This window comes from Sus scrofa, chromosome 2 (genome assembly GCF_000003025.6).
Source record: "Sus scrofa isolate TJ Tabasco breed Duroc chromosome 2, Sscrofa11.1, whole genome shotgun sequence".
Classification (NCBI taxonomy): Eukaryota; Metazoa; Chordata; class Mammalia; order Artiodactyla; family Suidae; genus Sus; species Sus scrofa.
This window is the reverse complement of record NC_010444.4, coordinates 40,565,568-40,581,535: the sequence shown is the minus strand read 5'-3', so window position 1 is coordinate 40,581,535 and position 15,968 is coordinate 40,565,568.

Genomic DNA, 15,968 nt, shown 5'->3' with positions numbered 1-15,968 from the left:
TGGGTCTAATATATTGAAAAAACAGATGATAGGTTCCTCATCTCTTAAAAATTAAAACTAAGATTTTACAATGTCCTTCCTGTGGTTCTCTATTCAGAGTCATCATTTAGTGGTTAACAGATCTTCAAGTTAACACCATAGCTCATCAGAAATGAATCCGACTAGTATCTATAAAGACACAGTTTCCATCCCTGGCGTTGCTCAGTGGGATAAGGATCTGGCAACGCCGTGAGCTGTGGGGTAGGTTGCAGACTCGGCCTGGATCCCATGTTGCTGTTGCTGTGGTATAGGCCGGCAGCTGTAGCTCCACTTGACCCCTAGCCTGAGAACCTCCATATGCTGCAGGTTCTAAAAAGACAAAAAAAAATTTTTTTTAATCTTTTTTGTTTTTTTTTTTTTTAAATGTCTGCATCTGCAGTATATGGAAGTTCCCAGGCTAGGGATTGAATCCAACTCCTCTGGGACCTACGCCACAGTGCAGGGCCAGGGGATGAAACCAGTACCTCTGCAGCAAGCAGAGCTGCTGCAGTCCAAGCAGCTTTCTTAACCCACTGGGCCACAGCAGAAACTCAGAAGATCAAAATCTCAATGCTGCCCTATCCTGTTAAGAACTTCTATGATTGACCCTGGCCCTCTTTAACATCATCAGCCTGATTCTATCATTCTATTAGAAGTGCCAAACTCTTCCACTCCAGGCCCTCTCCAAATAATCCCATCTGCTTGGTATGCACCCTTTAACCTTTGCCGGGCCAGCTCCAACTCATTGTTTAGCACTCCATAAACTTGTGGTGATTGGTTTTCAGGGTTCAAGCCCCAGCCTTCTTGAATCCTAGCTATTGCAGGACCTTAGGCAAGAGCTTCCCCTCTCTCTGTACCTCAGTTTAGGATGGTAAAATAGCAGTGATAGAATTGCTGTAAAATATTGCATATAAGAACTGTAAATTAGTACCTGGCTATTACAGGATAAGTTGTATGTCCCCCCAAATTCATAATGTTGATAGAAATAAGCAGTAAACAATCCATAATAGGAATAAAAAAGGTTTTATTCAGGTCAAACTACAGACTACAGCCCAAGAGATAATCTCTCAGAAAGCTCTGAGGAACTCCTCCAAAGAAGCATGGTTTTTAGCAGAGTTGGGTTTTGTTTGTTTGCTTGTTTTTGTTTTTTTAGGGCCGAACCCAAGGCATATGGACATTTCCAGGCTAGAGGTTTAGTCGGAGCTGTAGCCACCGGCCTATGCCACAGCAATGCCAGATCCAAGCCATGTCTGCGACTTACACCACAGCTCATAGCAACGCCAGATCCCTGACCCGCTGAGCAAGGCCAGGGATCGAATGTGAAATCTTGTGGTTCCTAGTTGGATTCGTTTCTGCTGCACCATGATGGGAACTCCGAGCACAGTTTTATGTTTTCTCAGAAAAAGGTTCCCGGGCCAGGATTGAATCTGAGTCACAGCTGAGATCTATGCTGCAGCTGGAGCAAGGCTGGATCCTTTAACCCACTGCTCAGGGCCGGGATGGAATACAAGCCTCTGCAGCAACCTAAGCCACTGCAGTGGGATTCTTAACCCACTGCACCACAGCAGGAACTCCCAAAACAGACATTCTTTACTTCTGGACAATGCATCTTTTTCTTTAATGGTTAGAGCAGATGTATGTTTAATAGGCCCCCAAATTGGCTATTGTAGTTAGCATAACGTTTAAGTTAAATCATATATAAGCCAGGATAACTTCCCTATACCTCAATATTTGAAAAATTTCTTCCATCTATATGTTGGCGTTCTAACTCCCAGAATCTCAAAGTGTGACCATATTTGTCGATAGTGTCTTTAAAGAGATACCTAAGTTAGAAGTTCCCATTGTGGTGCAGCGGAAACGAATCTGACTAGGAACCTTGGGGTTGCAGGTTCAATCCTGGCCTCACTCAGTGGGTTAAGGATCCGGCATTGCCCTGAGCTGTGTAGGTCATAGACTCGGCTCGGATCTGGCATTGCTGCAGCTGTGGCTGTGGCGCAGGCCAGCGGCAACAGCTTCGATTAGATCCCTAGCCTGGGAACCTCCATATGCCTCCGGTGTAGCCCTAAAAAGACAAAAAAAAAAAAAAAAAGAGATACCTAAGTTAAAATGAGCTCATTAGAGTGGCCCTAATCCAATTTTATGATTGTCCTTAAAAGAATAACAAATAGAAATATGGACACAGATTCAGACAGAAGATGACACAGGGAGAAGATGGACATCTAGAAGCCAAGGAGAGGGACCTCAGAAGAAATCAGCCCTGCTCACACCTTGATCTCAGACTTCCAACCTCAAAAAATTTGTGAGAAAATAAATTTCTGTTGTTACTACCCCCCAGTATGAGGTACTTTCTTACAGCAGCCCTAGCAAACTAACATACTGGCATATTGTAAGTATTCAATTAATGTCAGGCATTATTTCTCAAGGAAGCTTTCTTTCTCTGAACTAGCTCAAGACCCATTTTGTAAATTATTTTTTGTTGTCGTTATTTCATTTTTTGCTTTTTTTTTTTTTTTTTTTTTTCCTTTTTAGGGCCAAACCTGCTGCATATGGAAGTTCCCAGGCTAGAAGTCAAATCAGAGCTGCTGTGACTTGAGTTCCATCCCTGGCCCAGGACTTCCACATGCCCTGGAAGCAGCCAAAAACAAATAAACAAAAACAACCCCCCCATGCACAAAAAAAGCACATTTTAGACCAAATTAATGAAAACCCTCGATATTCAATATCCTAATGGCCAATTTAATTATGAGTGCCTGTAGTAAGGCACTTGTTTCAATTTTATCGATGGAAAAACTGAAGTTTGAAGAGATGAACTAACATATTGCACAACTGGTTGATAGAAGAGCCAAGAGTTAAATCTGTGAGAGATTAGCCATCATGCTAGACTGCCTCTTCATACTGCAATTAATCCAAGAACCAATGTAAATATGTACACATGAAAATATAGATTATCCAAGAGAGTTTGGATTTGATAACGAACATACAGTTACTCAAAATCACCAAGAATAACTGCTGGATGTGAGAGAGAGGCAAGGAATAAAAGGAAAGGAGCAATTTTCCCGTGCCCAAAGACAATTTAGGTCACTGAATTCAGCAAATATTTCCTGAGAAACTACTGTGGGCCCAGCACTATATACAATACAAAGAGAGGAAACACCCAGCCCTTGCCTGGTCAGGGCTTTTGTTCTTGTCTGAACACGAGTAGCAGTGATGTCAGACAAAGTGGGAACTGTGTTAGGGTATAAAGCACTGGAGATATAGGGTTGCCAGAGGTAGCAAATAAGATGTTTATCTGAAATTCAAATTTTATTGGGTGTCCTGTATTTTATCTGGCAACCCTAGAAGTGACGAAGCTCCAGTTAGAAAAAGAGCAAAGACAGAGAGGCAGGAAAGCATAGAAAAGGGTTCAGAAAACAAGTAGTCGATGTACTTAGAAGAACCTAAGGTCAGAAAAGTAGGTGAACCCACATTGAGAATGTCTTGACCATTAAAAAAAAAAAAAAAAAAAAAAGACCAAAAAAAAGGAGTTCCCACTGTGGCTCAAGTGGTGGAATCACTAGTATACATGGGGATGAGTTTTGATCCCTGGCCTCGCTCAGTGGGTTAAGGATCCGGTGTTGCCGAGAGCTGTGGTGTAGGTCACAGGCTTGGCTCAGATCTGGTGTTGCTGTGGCTGTGGTGTAGGACAGCAGCTGCAGCTCCGATTGGACCCCTAGCCTGGGAGCTTCCAAATACCTTGGATGTGGCCCTAAAAAGCAAAATAAAATAAATAAATTTAAAACATGGTTGCGTCTGTGGAGGAGAGAGCTCAGTTGTATCAGATTGCTGTGGGTTTTTCTGGGAGGGAGGCTTAATTTTCACCTCATTTTCTTTGATGCTGTTTGAATGCTTTTCCTTGTGCATGTACTGCCTTTTCAGAATACACCATAAGAAGAGATGTTGACAGCCAATGGTTTTGTAGGGCTCTCCACTTTATAATGTACACTTACATGCATGAATTTCTTTGAGACTCAAAGGGTCTTCGAGGAGTTCCTGTTGTGGCTCAGTGGTTAATGAATCCAACTAAGGACCATGAAGTTGTGGGTTCGATCCTTGGCCTCGCTCAGTGGGTTAAGGATCTGGCGTTGCCGAGAGCTGTGGTGTAGATTGCAGACGTGGCTTGGATCCCGAGTTGTGTGGCTGTGGCGTAGGCCGGCAGCCACAGCTCCAATTAGATCCCTAGCCTGGGAACCTCCATATGCCGCCGGTGCAGCCCTAAAAGGACAAAAAGACAAAAAAAGGGGGGGGACTTGGAGGAGAGCTTTACTGACCTCTTTTTGGAGAGTCGTGTTACAGATGTGCAATACTCTACAAAGATCTCCACCTGGGATGGACTCTCTAGAGCGTGGAGCTACTGCAGGGGTACTTTTATTGTCATTTGTGAGAGGCAGAGGCCTGGGGGTGGGGGGTAGGCCTCTGTGTTTAGCCATCTCAGCCCTCAGAGTTCCTCCAGTAATTAAACAAACCCAACCTGAGGGCAGGCAGGGCTTTAATAAGCTGTGTCTGCTGTGTGACCTGAGGAGAACAGAAAGACTAAAAGTTAATGAGGTGGGAGGACGAATGGATGACTTTGAGATTTGAAGACATTTGGTGATGAAGAACAGGTGAGATACTTGCAGGACTAAGGGGGCAAGGTGGGGGTTACTGGGAGGAAAAAACTCTGGAGAGGTTGTGTGAATAGGAAATAATGGAATGAGCTGTCTTTGCCAATCACAGATCTAGGCTGTCATCTTTGCTCAACCTATGAAGGCTACGTGTCCTTAGGCAAGTTCTTTTTGTTATTTTTAATGCATGTATTGCACAGTATTTGAATACAATACTTGTTGTGCAAAATTTTCAATCCATTATAAGTAACATGAAAGCCCCCACCCATCCCATTCAATTTCACTCCCCTTACCAGGGGAAACTGCCATATCAGGTTGCTGTGGGTTTTTCTGAGATGCTTTTCTATGCACAATTATTCCTAAGGTACAATATATAGGTCATATACAAATAGGGTATGATATAGATATCTACGTAGAATATATAATCTTTTCATATCAATACAAACCTAGAATAGGTGTATTTGGAGACAGATAATTTCATTTGTTTATGGAAATGACATCAAACTATGAATATATATATATCATTTTTTTTCAGTTTGAAATACTTTGTGGAGCTCTTTTCCTGTCGGTACTATTTTTTATTTGTTTGCTTTTTAGGGCTGCACCGTGGCATATGAAAACTCCTAGGCTAGGGGTCAAATTGGAGCTACAGCTGGGATCCGAGTCATGTCTGCAACCTGCACCACAGCTCAAGGCAGCGCCAGATCCTTAATCCACTGAGCGAGGCGAGTGGATCCTCGTAGCATTTGTTAACCGCTGAGCCATGAAGGGAACTTCCTCCTGTCAGTACCATTAAAAAAAAAAAAAAAAAAAAAAAAAAAATCCACTGAGGTAGTTTGAAGATCTAATTGGCTTTAATCAATGATTCATGAATCAGGCAGCATCCCATCTTGTAAATAGAAGGGCTCTCTGAGGGGGGTTGTCCAAACAGGAGGGCTTTCTTCAGAAGAACTGTGGGGCAAAGGAGCTATTAGCAAGAGAGAAGAAAAGATTTTTCAAGGCAAGGATGGCTTCTTTTGGGGGGAGCGGAAGGCAAGGGTTTTATCATGCAGACCATCTGTTCTTCCAGGAGGGGGATGGGAATGAAGAGGGCCCATGTGACAGATCACCTCTATGTACTGACCAGAAAATTCCAGAGACTGGTTAAGACAACATTTCTGGTAAAGACTGAAACTATAATTAGGTTAGGTTTAAATCTAGATTTGGTATCAAGGACATGAGTGACGTCATTTGGGGTTTTTCTCTTTAACAGTACATACTGGGAATTCCTGCTGTGGCTCAACGGAAATGAAACTGACTGATAACCATGAAGACACAGGTTTGATCCCTGGTCTTGCTCAGTGGGTTGAGGATCTGGTGTTTCCACGAGCTGTGGTATAGGTCACAGGTGTGGCTCAGATCCGGCGTTGCTTTGGCTGTGGTGTAGGCTGGCAGCTACAGCTCCTATTTGACCCCTAGTCTGGCAACCTCCACATGCCCCAGGTGTGGCCCTAAAAAGAACAAAAAAAAAAAAGTACATATTGATCTACTTTATTTTTTACAGCTGTTACATCATATTCCACAGTATGTGTTTAGCATAGATCTCAAAACTTTATTCATTTTTGTCCATGCCTGTGGCATGTAGAAGTTCCCTGGCCAAGAATGGAACCTGAGCCACAGCAGTAACAAGCTGGATCCTTAACCTGTTGAGCCACCAGGAAAGTCCATGTTAGATATTTAGATACTTAGAAACTAGATTGCTGGAATGAAGTATATGCACAATTAAAAATTTTGATACCTGCTATTTAATTCTCCTCCCCAAAGTATGTACCAAGTTAGATTCCCATCAATACTTTTTTTTTAATTTGCTTTTTAGGGCCACCCTCAGTGCATATGGAGGTTCTCAGGCTGGGGGTCAAATTGGAGCTATAGCACCTATTCCGCAGCCACAGCCCCATCAGAGCAGATCTGAGCCTGAGAGCCTGTGTCTGCGATCCACACCACAGCACACAGCAACGCTGGATCCTTAACCCACTGAGTGGGGCCAGGGATCGAACCTGCATCCTCATGGATGCTAGTTAGATTTGTTTCCACTAAGTCACGATGGGAACTCCCCATCAATACTATTTTGAAGCACACTTTTCACCATACCTCAGCCCTGGATATTATCAAACTTAAATTTTTGCCGTTTTGATGAGTGAAAACTATTTCATTGTCTTATTTTTCCTATCCTCAATTACTAGCTGGCACCTTTTCATGTGCTAATTGATTTTTTTCTTTTTTGTAAATTGTTCACAGCTGCAATGGCTATTTTGACTGTTTTGGTGTCATCATTTCCACTCCTCCTTTCTTTGTATAACAGAAATTCCATCTGAGTGTGACCCTACTCTCAGCTCTACTGAGTGCCACAACCCAATCAGCATAATCTCACCCTTGTTTCCCAAGTGATTAAATTAAAAGGCTTAAACCAATCAAGCAGGAATGTGTCTTCCTCAGCTGCAGGAGGCACAGTGCCTAAGGGCCCCAAATCTTTTATGGGCACGTGAAAATATGTTAATTTCTTCTAAAATCAGAAGGAAAGAATGAACTTTTAGGTTTAAGAAGATGTTGTAATAAATGTTACAGACTGGCGTTCCCGACGTGGCTCAGTGGTTAACAAACCCAACTAGTATCTGGGTTTGATCCCTGGCCCTGCTCAGTGGGTTAAGTGTCCAGCATTGCCACGATCTGTGGTGTAGTCCACAGACGCAGCTGGGTTCTGGCATTGCTGTGGCTGTGGTGCAGGCCAGCAGCTACAGCTCCTATTCAACCCCTAGCCTGGGACCCTCCATATGCTGTGGATGCGGCCCTAAAAAAAATTAAATAAATATATGTTATAGACTGAATCATGTGCCCCACCGCCATCCAGTTCATCTCCTATCTCCAATGTGACTGTATTTGGTGATAGGGCCTTTAAGGAGGTAATTAAGGTTAAATCAAGTCATAAGAGTGGGATCCTAGTCCCATAGCACTGGTGTCTTCATAAAGAGAGGTTGAAACACCAAAGAGTTCTCTCTCTCTCCATGTCTACATAGAAGAAAGGCCATGTATTTTGTCATGGCCCCTGGACAAATACAACAGGCAATGTTTGTGTATCCATTTTACTATCAATGCAGTCATAAGATGTAATTTAAAAAATTTTGGGGCCACACTCACAAGGCAATTCAATGAGGGAAATATAATATACTTTTTTTTTGGCTATGCCCTGAGGCATGTGGAAATTTCCTGGCCAGGGATCGAACCCATGCCACATCTATAACCAGAGCCACATCAGTGACTACAGGGGATCCTTCACCCTAACCTGCTGAGCCAGGAAAGAACTCTGAAAAAAAAAATATATATTTTTTTCTTTTGTCCTTTTTTTAGGGCCGCACCAGCGGCATATGGAGGTTCCCAGGCTCGGGGTCTAATCCGAGCCACAGCTACCAGCCTATACCAGAGCCACAGCAACGCCAGATCCAAGCTGTGTCTTCGACCTACACCACAGCTCATGGCAACACCAGATTTGTAACCCACTGAGTGAGGTCAGGGATCGAACCTTCAACCTCGTGGTTCCTAGTTAGATTTGTTTCCACTGTGCCACGATGGGAACTCCTGAAAAATATTATTCTTATTCTTTTTTTTTTGTCTTTTTGCCATTTCTTGGGCCGCTCCCGCGGCATATGGAGGTTCCCAGGCTAGGGGTCGAATGGGAGCTGTAGCTGCCAGCCTACACCAGAGCCACAGCAACACAGGATCCGAGCCGCATCTGCAACCTACACCACAGCTCACGGCAATGCCACATGTTAACCCACTGAGCAAGGGCAGGAATCAAACCTGCAACCTCATGGTTCCTAGTCAGATTTGTTAACCACTGCGACACGAAGGAAACTCCTATTCTTATTCTTCTAATGAGGAAACAGAAGCATTATAGAGGCTGTTCCTTTTATGAGGTTTCACACCTTGTTAAGGGGCTGGAGCTAGGATTTTAAATCCACAGCCATAATAATTCATGTATTGCCTGCAGGCACCATTTTGAAAACCACTGGGTTGGAAGGTGACGCAGTGGAACTCGCTGAGAATAAAAGAGGTAAAGCTTCATGGTGAGGCTGGGGACCCAGATTTAGCGAAGACCTGGAATAGGGCTGCAAGATAAATTCCACAACAACTAGTTAAATTTGGATTTCAGATAAACCATAAGTAAATTTTTCGTACAATTATGTGCCAGCTAAAAGTTATTTGTCATTTATCTGATATTCATATTAACTGGAGGTCTTGTGTTTTGATTTGGTAAAAGAGGTGCCTAGGAACCAAGGGCATCAAGTTCTAGTACAAGAGAGTTAGCCCCAGTCCGGAGCAGGCAATTAGACTGTCAGTGAAGGCTGGTGGTAAGTCCAACCCCTGTCACTAGGCGGCAGTAGAGCACTAAGCAGGCGGGGGATGGGGGTGCCCAGCTGATGGTGGCTGGAGGAGAGCAGGCCTAGAAAGGGTTTTGGCATTGCAGTCCATCAGGACTAGACTTTCAAATCAAATCACGAAAGGAACAGGTAGCCCACAGAAAAAGAACAGCTTATCCATGACTAGTAAACCTGAAAAGAAGCTCAACCCCATTTATAATTAAATGGGAGTTCCCTTCGTGGCCCAGCAGTTAAGAACCTGAATAGGATCCATGAAGTTGAGGGTTGGATCCTTGGCCTCGCTCAGTGGTTTAAGGATCCGGTGTTGCCATGAGCTATGGTGTAGGTCCCAGACGTGGCTCGGATCCCACGTTGCTGTGGCTGTGGTGTAGGCTAGTAGCTGTAGCTAGGATTAGACCCCTAGCCTGGGAACCTAAGGGTGCGGCCCTAAAAAAAGAAAAAAAAAAAGAAAGAAAGAAAGAAGGAGGAGGGAGGGATGAAGAAAGAAAGAAACAAAGGGAGAAAGGAAGGAGGTAGGAAGGAAGAAATGCAGGCCTGTTGTTTTAAGCTGCTAAATTTAGGGGTAATGTGTTATGCAGAAATAGATAATTAATATAAGACTTTTTTTTTTTTTTTTTTGGTTTTTTTTTGGGGGCCGCACCTGCGGCATATGGAGATTCTCAGACTAGGGGTTGAATGGGAGCTATACCCACTGGCCTATACCACAGCCACAGCAATGCCAGATCTGAGCCTCATCTGTGACCTACACCACAGCTCACGGTAATGCCAGATCTTTAACCTGCTGAGCGAGGCCAAGGATTGAACCTGCGTCCTCATGGATCCTGTCAGATTTGTTTCCGCCGAGCCATGAAGGGAATTCCACAAGTACCATTTTTTGAAAGCTTACCATGTATCACACTCTCTTCCAAGTGTTCAACATTCAACACACATTATTCTATGTGAATTTCTCAACATATTTGTGAGGTAGAGATTATTTTCCCCTTTTTACAAGGCAAAAAACTAAAGTCCAGTCAAAATACTGAAATGCCACCATTCTGCATATAAAGTTTATAAGAAAATATCCACAGTGTTAAGTGAAAACATTACAAGCCAGTGACTTTTTTTTTTTTTTTTTTTTTAATTGGCTTCGCCTGCAGCATGTGGAAGCTCCTGGGCCAGGGATCAAACTTGCACCGCAGTTGCTACCTGTGCCACAGCTGTGGGCACGCCAGATCCTTAACCTGCTCTGGTACATAGGAACTATCACAAACCAGTTTATTTATTTATTTGTACTTTTTAATTTTTTTAGGGTTGAACCCATGGCATATGGAAGTTCCAGACTAGAGGCTGAATCTGAGCCTTAGCTGCCAGCCTAGCCACAGCCATAGAACTCCAGATCCAGCCTTGTCTGCAACCTACACCACAGCTGGAGGCAACACCAGATCCTTTAACCCACTGAGTGAGGCCAGGGACCGAACCCGCATACTCATGTATATTAGTTGGATTCTTAACCTGCTGATCCACAACGGGAACTCCAAACCAGTTACTTTAATAACAAAAATTATTTACTAGGACTGAGCTTTGGTGTAGATCAGAAAAAGTCATTTTATCTCTTCCCCAAAAATGTACTCTCAAATGTACTCAGAATAGCTGAATTAGTTGGCTATTCAGCGTATATTTTCCACTTAAATCTTGGAGAATTCTTGCCAAATACAGCATTTTAAAATTTGTGTATAATTAATACTAAGGCAGCCTTTTGACAAGTAACTAATACAAAGTAGATTCCCTTTTAGCAGAGTTTGTTTAGTATTTATTTATTTCCTTTAAGACCTACACCACAGCTCCAAGCTGCATCTGCAACTTACACCGCAGGTTGTGACAATGCTGGATCATTTACCCAATGTGAGGCCGGGGATTGAACCTATGTCCTCACAGACATTATGTCAGGTCTATAACCCACTGAGCCACAACAGGACCTCCAAGAGTTTGTTTATGAATTTGTATAAGTAAAGTCATGCCATCAGCCCAAATGAAAAAAAGAAAAAGGTTAAGAGAGTTTAAGCAGTGTGATCTCACAATGGTTAGGTGACTTGCTAAACAGGGTTTGTAGCCTTGGCTTCTGGATTCCTGAACTGGGGCCATTCCTAAAGAATGAAGCTTTCCTCTCTGTGAAATCCTGTTTGGTTCCCAGACATTCCAGCCATGGTTGCAAAGTGGAGCTGGGTCACAAGTCCTGAAGGCAGCCTGGATGTCAACATGGATTTTACCAGCCATGAAATATGACTTGATCAGTAGGAGGACACAGGAGAAGCTCTGATTCGGGGAGCTGAATGTTATCTTACTCTCTCTCCCCACCTTCTTCCTCCAGCTGTGCTCATCTCTGGTGCTCCAGGAAGCAACAGAGATAGTATGGATTTTTATTTATTGTCTTTTTAGGGCCACACCCATGGCATATGGAGGTTCCCAGGCTAAGGGTCCAATTGGAGCTGTAGCTGCTGGCCTACTCCACAGCTCATGGCTGTGCCGGATCCTTAACCCACTGAGCAAGGCCAGGGATGTGTCCTCATGGATAATAGTCAGATTCATTTCCGCTGAGCCACGATGGGAACTCCCACAGAAAACATAACAAAAGTAATTTCCTATAAAAAATATTTATGGGGAGTTCCCATCGTGGCTGTGGCCGTGTTGCTGTGGCTGTGGTGTAGGCCAGCAGCTACAGGTCCAAATCGACCCCTAGCCCGGGAACCTCCATATGCCATGGCGGCGGCCCTAAAAAACCAAAAAAAAAAAAAAAGGTTTTCTTTATGACACTGGGTTGTTTATTCAAGATTAAATACAATGTACATCATAAGACATTGAACTCACCTGACGACTTACGATAATTAAATCCCTATGACTTCCCTGGGTTAATTAACTTTACGTTAAGGTGACAGAACTTGTTAGACAATATCATGAACACTGCTGGAGTTCCCTTAGTGGCTCAGCGGTTAACAAACCTGACTAGGATCCATGAGGATGTGGGTTTGATTCCTGGCCTCGCTCAGTGGGTTAAGGATCTGGTGTTGCCATGAGCTGAGGTGTAAGTCACAGACGTGGTTTGGATCCCGTGCTGCTGTGACTGTGGTGTAGGCCGGCAGCTGTATCTCTGATTTGACCCCTAGCCCGGGAACCTCCACAGGCAGCCGGTTTGGCCCTAAAAAGACAAAAAAAAAAAAAAAAAAAAAAAAAAAAATTATAGTCTCAAGGTTGTTAGTCAGCAATCCTTGAAACCATTAAAACCAACAGGTCACAGTATAAGGAAATTGTCTACCTCTTAGTAAATAAACTTAGAAGCTCAACTTTACAATGATAGGCTATAAATAAATGTAGATTTAACATAAATTTTATAATTGATGTGTAAATATTCTCTATTCTTTTCACCTATCCAAGATGTAAGGCCAGCTGAAACCTTTGTTTCCAGCCACCTGTGTCAACCATCATCTTACCCCTTTCAAGATTCTTCATTAAATGAAGAATTAAGGCTTGTGGCCTCTGGCTTCAGTTATAATTTCTGGCCAACGCTGATTGAAGAATTTGGCGGGATGTATAATTTTCTCTTTCCTCATATGTGACCGAGGTCAAATCCCTTTGCCTCTCTGAGCCTCAAGTTCCTCATGGAGACAATAATAGTGCCTATATCATAAAGACACTGCAAGAATTAAAAAATATACAGGGAAGCCACCCACGACAGTGTCTGGCATTTAGCAAACACCAGAAAACACTTGTTATTAATACAGGAAGTAGAGATTCTAGGAAGTTAATAGAAATAGAAGTGTGATTTTTCTTTTTCTTTTTTTGTCTTTTTAGGGCCACACCTGCAGCATATGGAAGTTCCCAGGCTAGGGGTCAAATCGGAGCCACAGCTGCAGGCCTACACCTCAGCCACAGTAACGCCAGATCCAAGCAGCCTCCCGACCCACATCACAGCCCAAAGCAAGGCTGGATCCCCACTGAGCAAGGCTGGGGATCGAACTTGAGTCCCCAGTTTCCACTGAGCCACAGTGGGAACTCAAGAAATGTGATTTTTTTTTCTTTTTTTTCTTTTTTTTGTCTTTTTTAGGGCCGTACCCGGGGCACATGGAGGTTCCCAGGCCAGGGGTCCAATCAGAGCTGTTGCTGCCGGCCTACACCACAGCCACAGCAATGCCGGATCCCTAACCCACTGAGCAAGGCCAGGGATCGAACCCTCAACCTCATGGTTCCTAGTCGGGTTCGTTAACCACTGCGCCACAACAGGAACTCCAAGAAATGTGATTTTTATATCATGTTGAAGTAAAGAATTTACATGCTTATGTTCTAGATGAACTAACGCTCTTCATAGCTGACACAAAAACAGAAGGGTTTTTTTTTTTTTTTTTTTTTTTTTTCAGAGTCACACCTGGAGCATATGGAAGTCCCCAGACTAGGGGTCAAATCAGAGCTGCAGCTGCTGGCCTACACCACAGCCACAGCAACCCCAGATCAAAGCCACACCTTTGACCTACACCAAGCTCACAGTAATGCCAGATCCTTAACCCACTGTGGCACAGCAGGAATTCCAGCAAAAGCTTTTTTTGGAGAGTAATTTGGCAATTTTCCTAGAGAGATGTTTGTTTTTTTGTTTTTTGTTCTTTTTTTCTCTTTTTGCTATTTCTTGGGCCGCTCCCATGGCATATGGAGGTTCCCAGGCTAGGGGTCGAATTGGAGCTGTAGCCGCTGGCTTACGCCAGAGCCACAGCAACGAGGGATCCGAGCCGCGTCTGCAACCTACACCACAGCTCACGGCAACGCCAGATCCTTAACCCACTGAGCAAGGCCAGGGGTGGAACCCGCAACCTCATGGTTCCTAGTTGGATTCGTTAACCACTGCTCCACGACGGGAACTCCTAGAGAGATATTTGTTAATGATAAATATAATAATTACCTTTGGTTTAATCATCCTACTTCTAAAATTTTTCCTAGGAAAATAATCAAAGATGTGGGCAAAGGTTTATGTGGAGTATGTTCATTATAACATTATTTATAAAAGGGAAAAATTTATATATTCGACAACATGGAAAAATTAAATTATGATGAGTTTGTATTTTACAGCTTGAAATATGCATGTAAAACAATTAGAAGGAAAGGAGTTCCCATTGTGGCTCATTGGAACCAAACCCGGCTAGTATCCATCACAATGAAGTTTCAATCCCTGGCCTTACTCAGTGGATCTGGTATTGCCGTGAACTGAAGTCACAGACATGGCTTGGGTCCTGAGTTGCTGTGGCTGTGATGTAGGCAGGCAGCTGCAGCTTTGATTCAACCCCTAGCCTGGGAACTTACATATGCCACAGGTACAGTCCTAAAAACAAAACAAAAAATTAGAAGTAAATATATCCCCCCGATGCCGCCAAAAAAAATGGAGTTCCCATTGTGGTGCAGCAGAAACGAGTCCGACTAGGAACCATGAGGTTGGGGGTTCAATCCCTGGCCTTGCTCAGTGAGTTAAGGATCCAGCATTGCTGTGAGCTATGGTGAAAGTCTAAGACACGGCTTGGATCCTGCGTTGCTGTGGCTGTGACATAGGCCAGCTGCTGTATCTCCAATTCGACCCCTCGCCTGGGAACCTCCACGTGCCACAGGTGTGGCCCTAAAAAGCAAAAAAAAAAAAAAAAAAAAAAGAAGGAAATATACCAAAACATTCAGCAGTGATTATCTCTGGACTTTGGCATTTTACATAATCCCTATTATTATTATTGTTATTATTATTATTTTGTCTTTTTTTTTGGTCATTTCTGGGGCCCCACCTGCGGCATATGGAGGTTCCCAAGCTAGGGGTCTAATCGGAGCTGTTGCCATCAGCCTACGCCAGAGCCACTGCTAAGCGGGATCTGAGTCACGTCTGTGACCTACACCACAGCTCATGGCAATGCCGGATCCTTAACCCACTGAGCAAGGCCAGGGATCGAACCTGCAACCTCATGGATCCGTTAACCACTGAGCCACGATGGGAACTCCAATCCCTATTATTTATGCTTTTCTATATTTTACATTTTTTTGTAATGAATATGTTACTTTCACAATCAAAAAAGGCTCTTTTTAATAGCCTCATAGAAAAAATTTCTAAGTTTTATAAAACACAACACTGGGATGAGAGCATTCCAATATAGGAAAGTACTACATAAAATCCTCTCACTCCACTCAGTTCAGATCTCCAGCTTTCTCATGGACTACTGCAGCAGCTTCCTAATCCTTCTCCTTGGTATTGATGGTGCCATTCTGTTCTCATACTGAAGGCTGCTGAAACAAGCTTTCTACAATGAAAATCTATTTACCCCATCACTCCCATGACTCCCCATGAACTTCCTCCTAAAGTTGAAAGTCCCTATTACAGCAGATTTGTCTCCAAACACACACCTCTTCCTGTTTCACTTCCTAGGACTCTCCCTGGTACCTGTGCTCCAGACATACCTCATCACACTCTGCACACAGCCACTCATCTGGCTGGCAAACCCTGCCTATCCTTCAAAAGCTGTCAGAAGCTCCTCTTCGAGGAAGCCTTTTCAGATGCCTCCCTCTGCAGGCAGCAAATCCTGGCTCTAGCTACCCTTTCTTTGGTGCCCCCTCTCATTAAAAGTCCTTATGGCGGAGTTCCTGTTGTGGTGCAGTGGTTAACGAATCCGACTAGGAACCACGAGGTTGCAGGTTCGATCCCTGGCCTTGCTCAGTGGGTTAAGGATCTGGCGTTGCCGTGAGCTAGTGTGTAGGTCACAGATGTGGCTTGGATCCTGCGTAGCTGTGGCTCTGGTGTAGGCCGGTGGCTACAGCTCCAATTAGACCCCTAGCCTGAGAACCTCCATATGCTGAGGGTGTGGCCCTTGGAAAGGCAAAAAGACAAAAAAAAAAAAAAAAAAAAAAG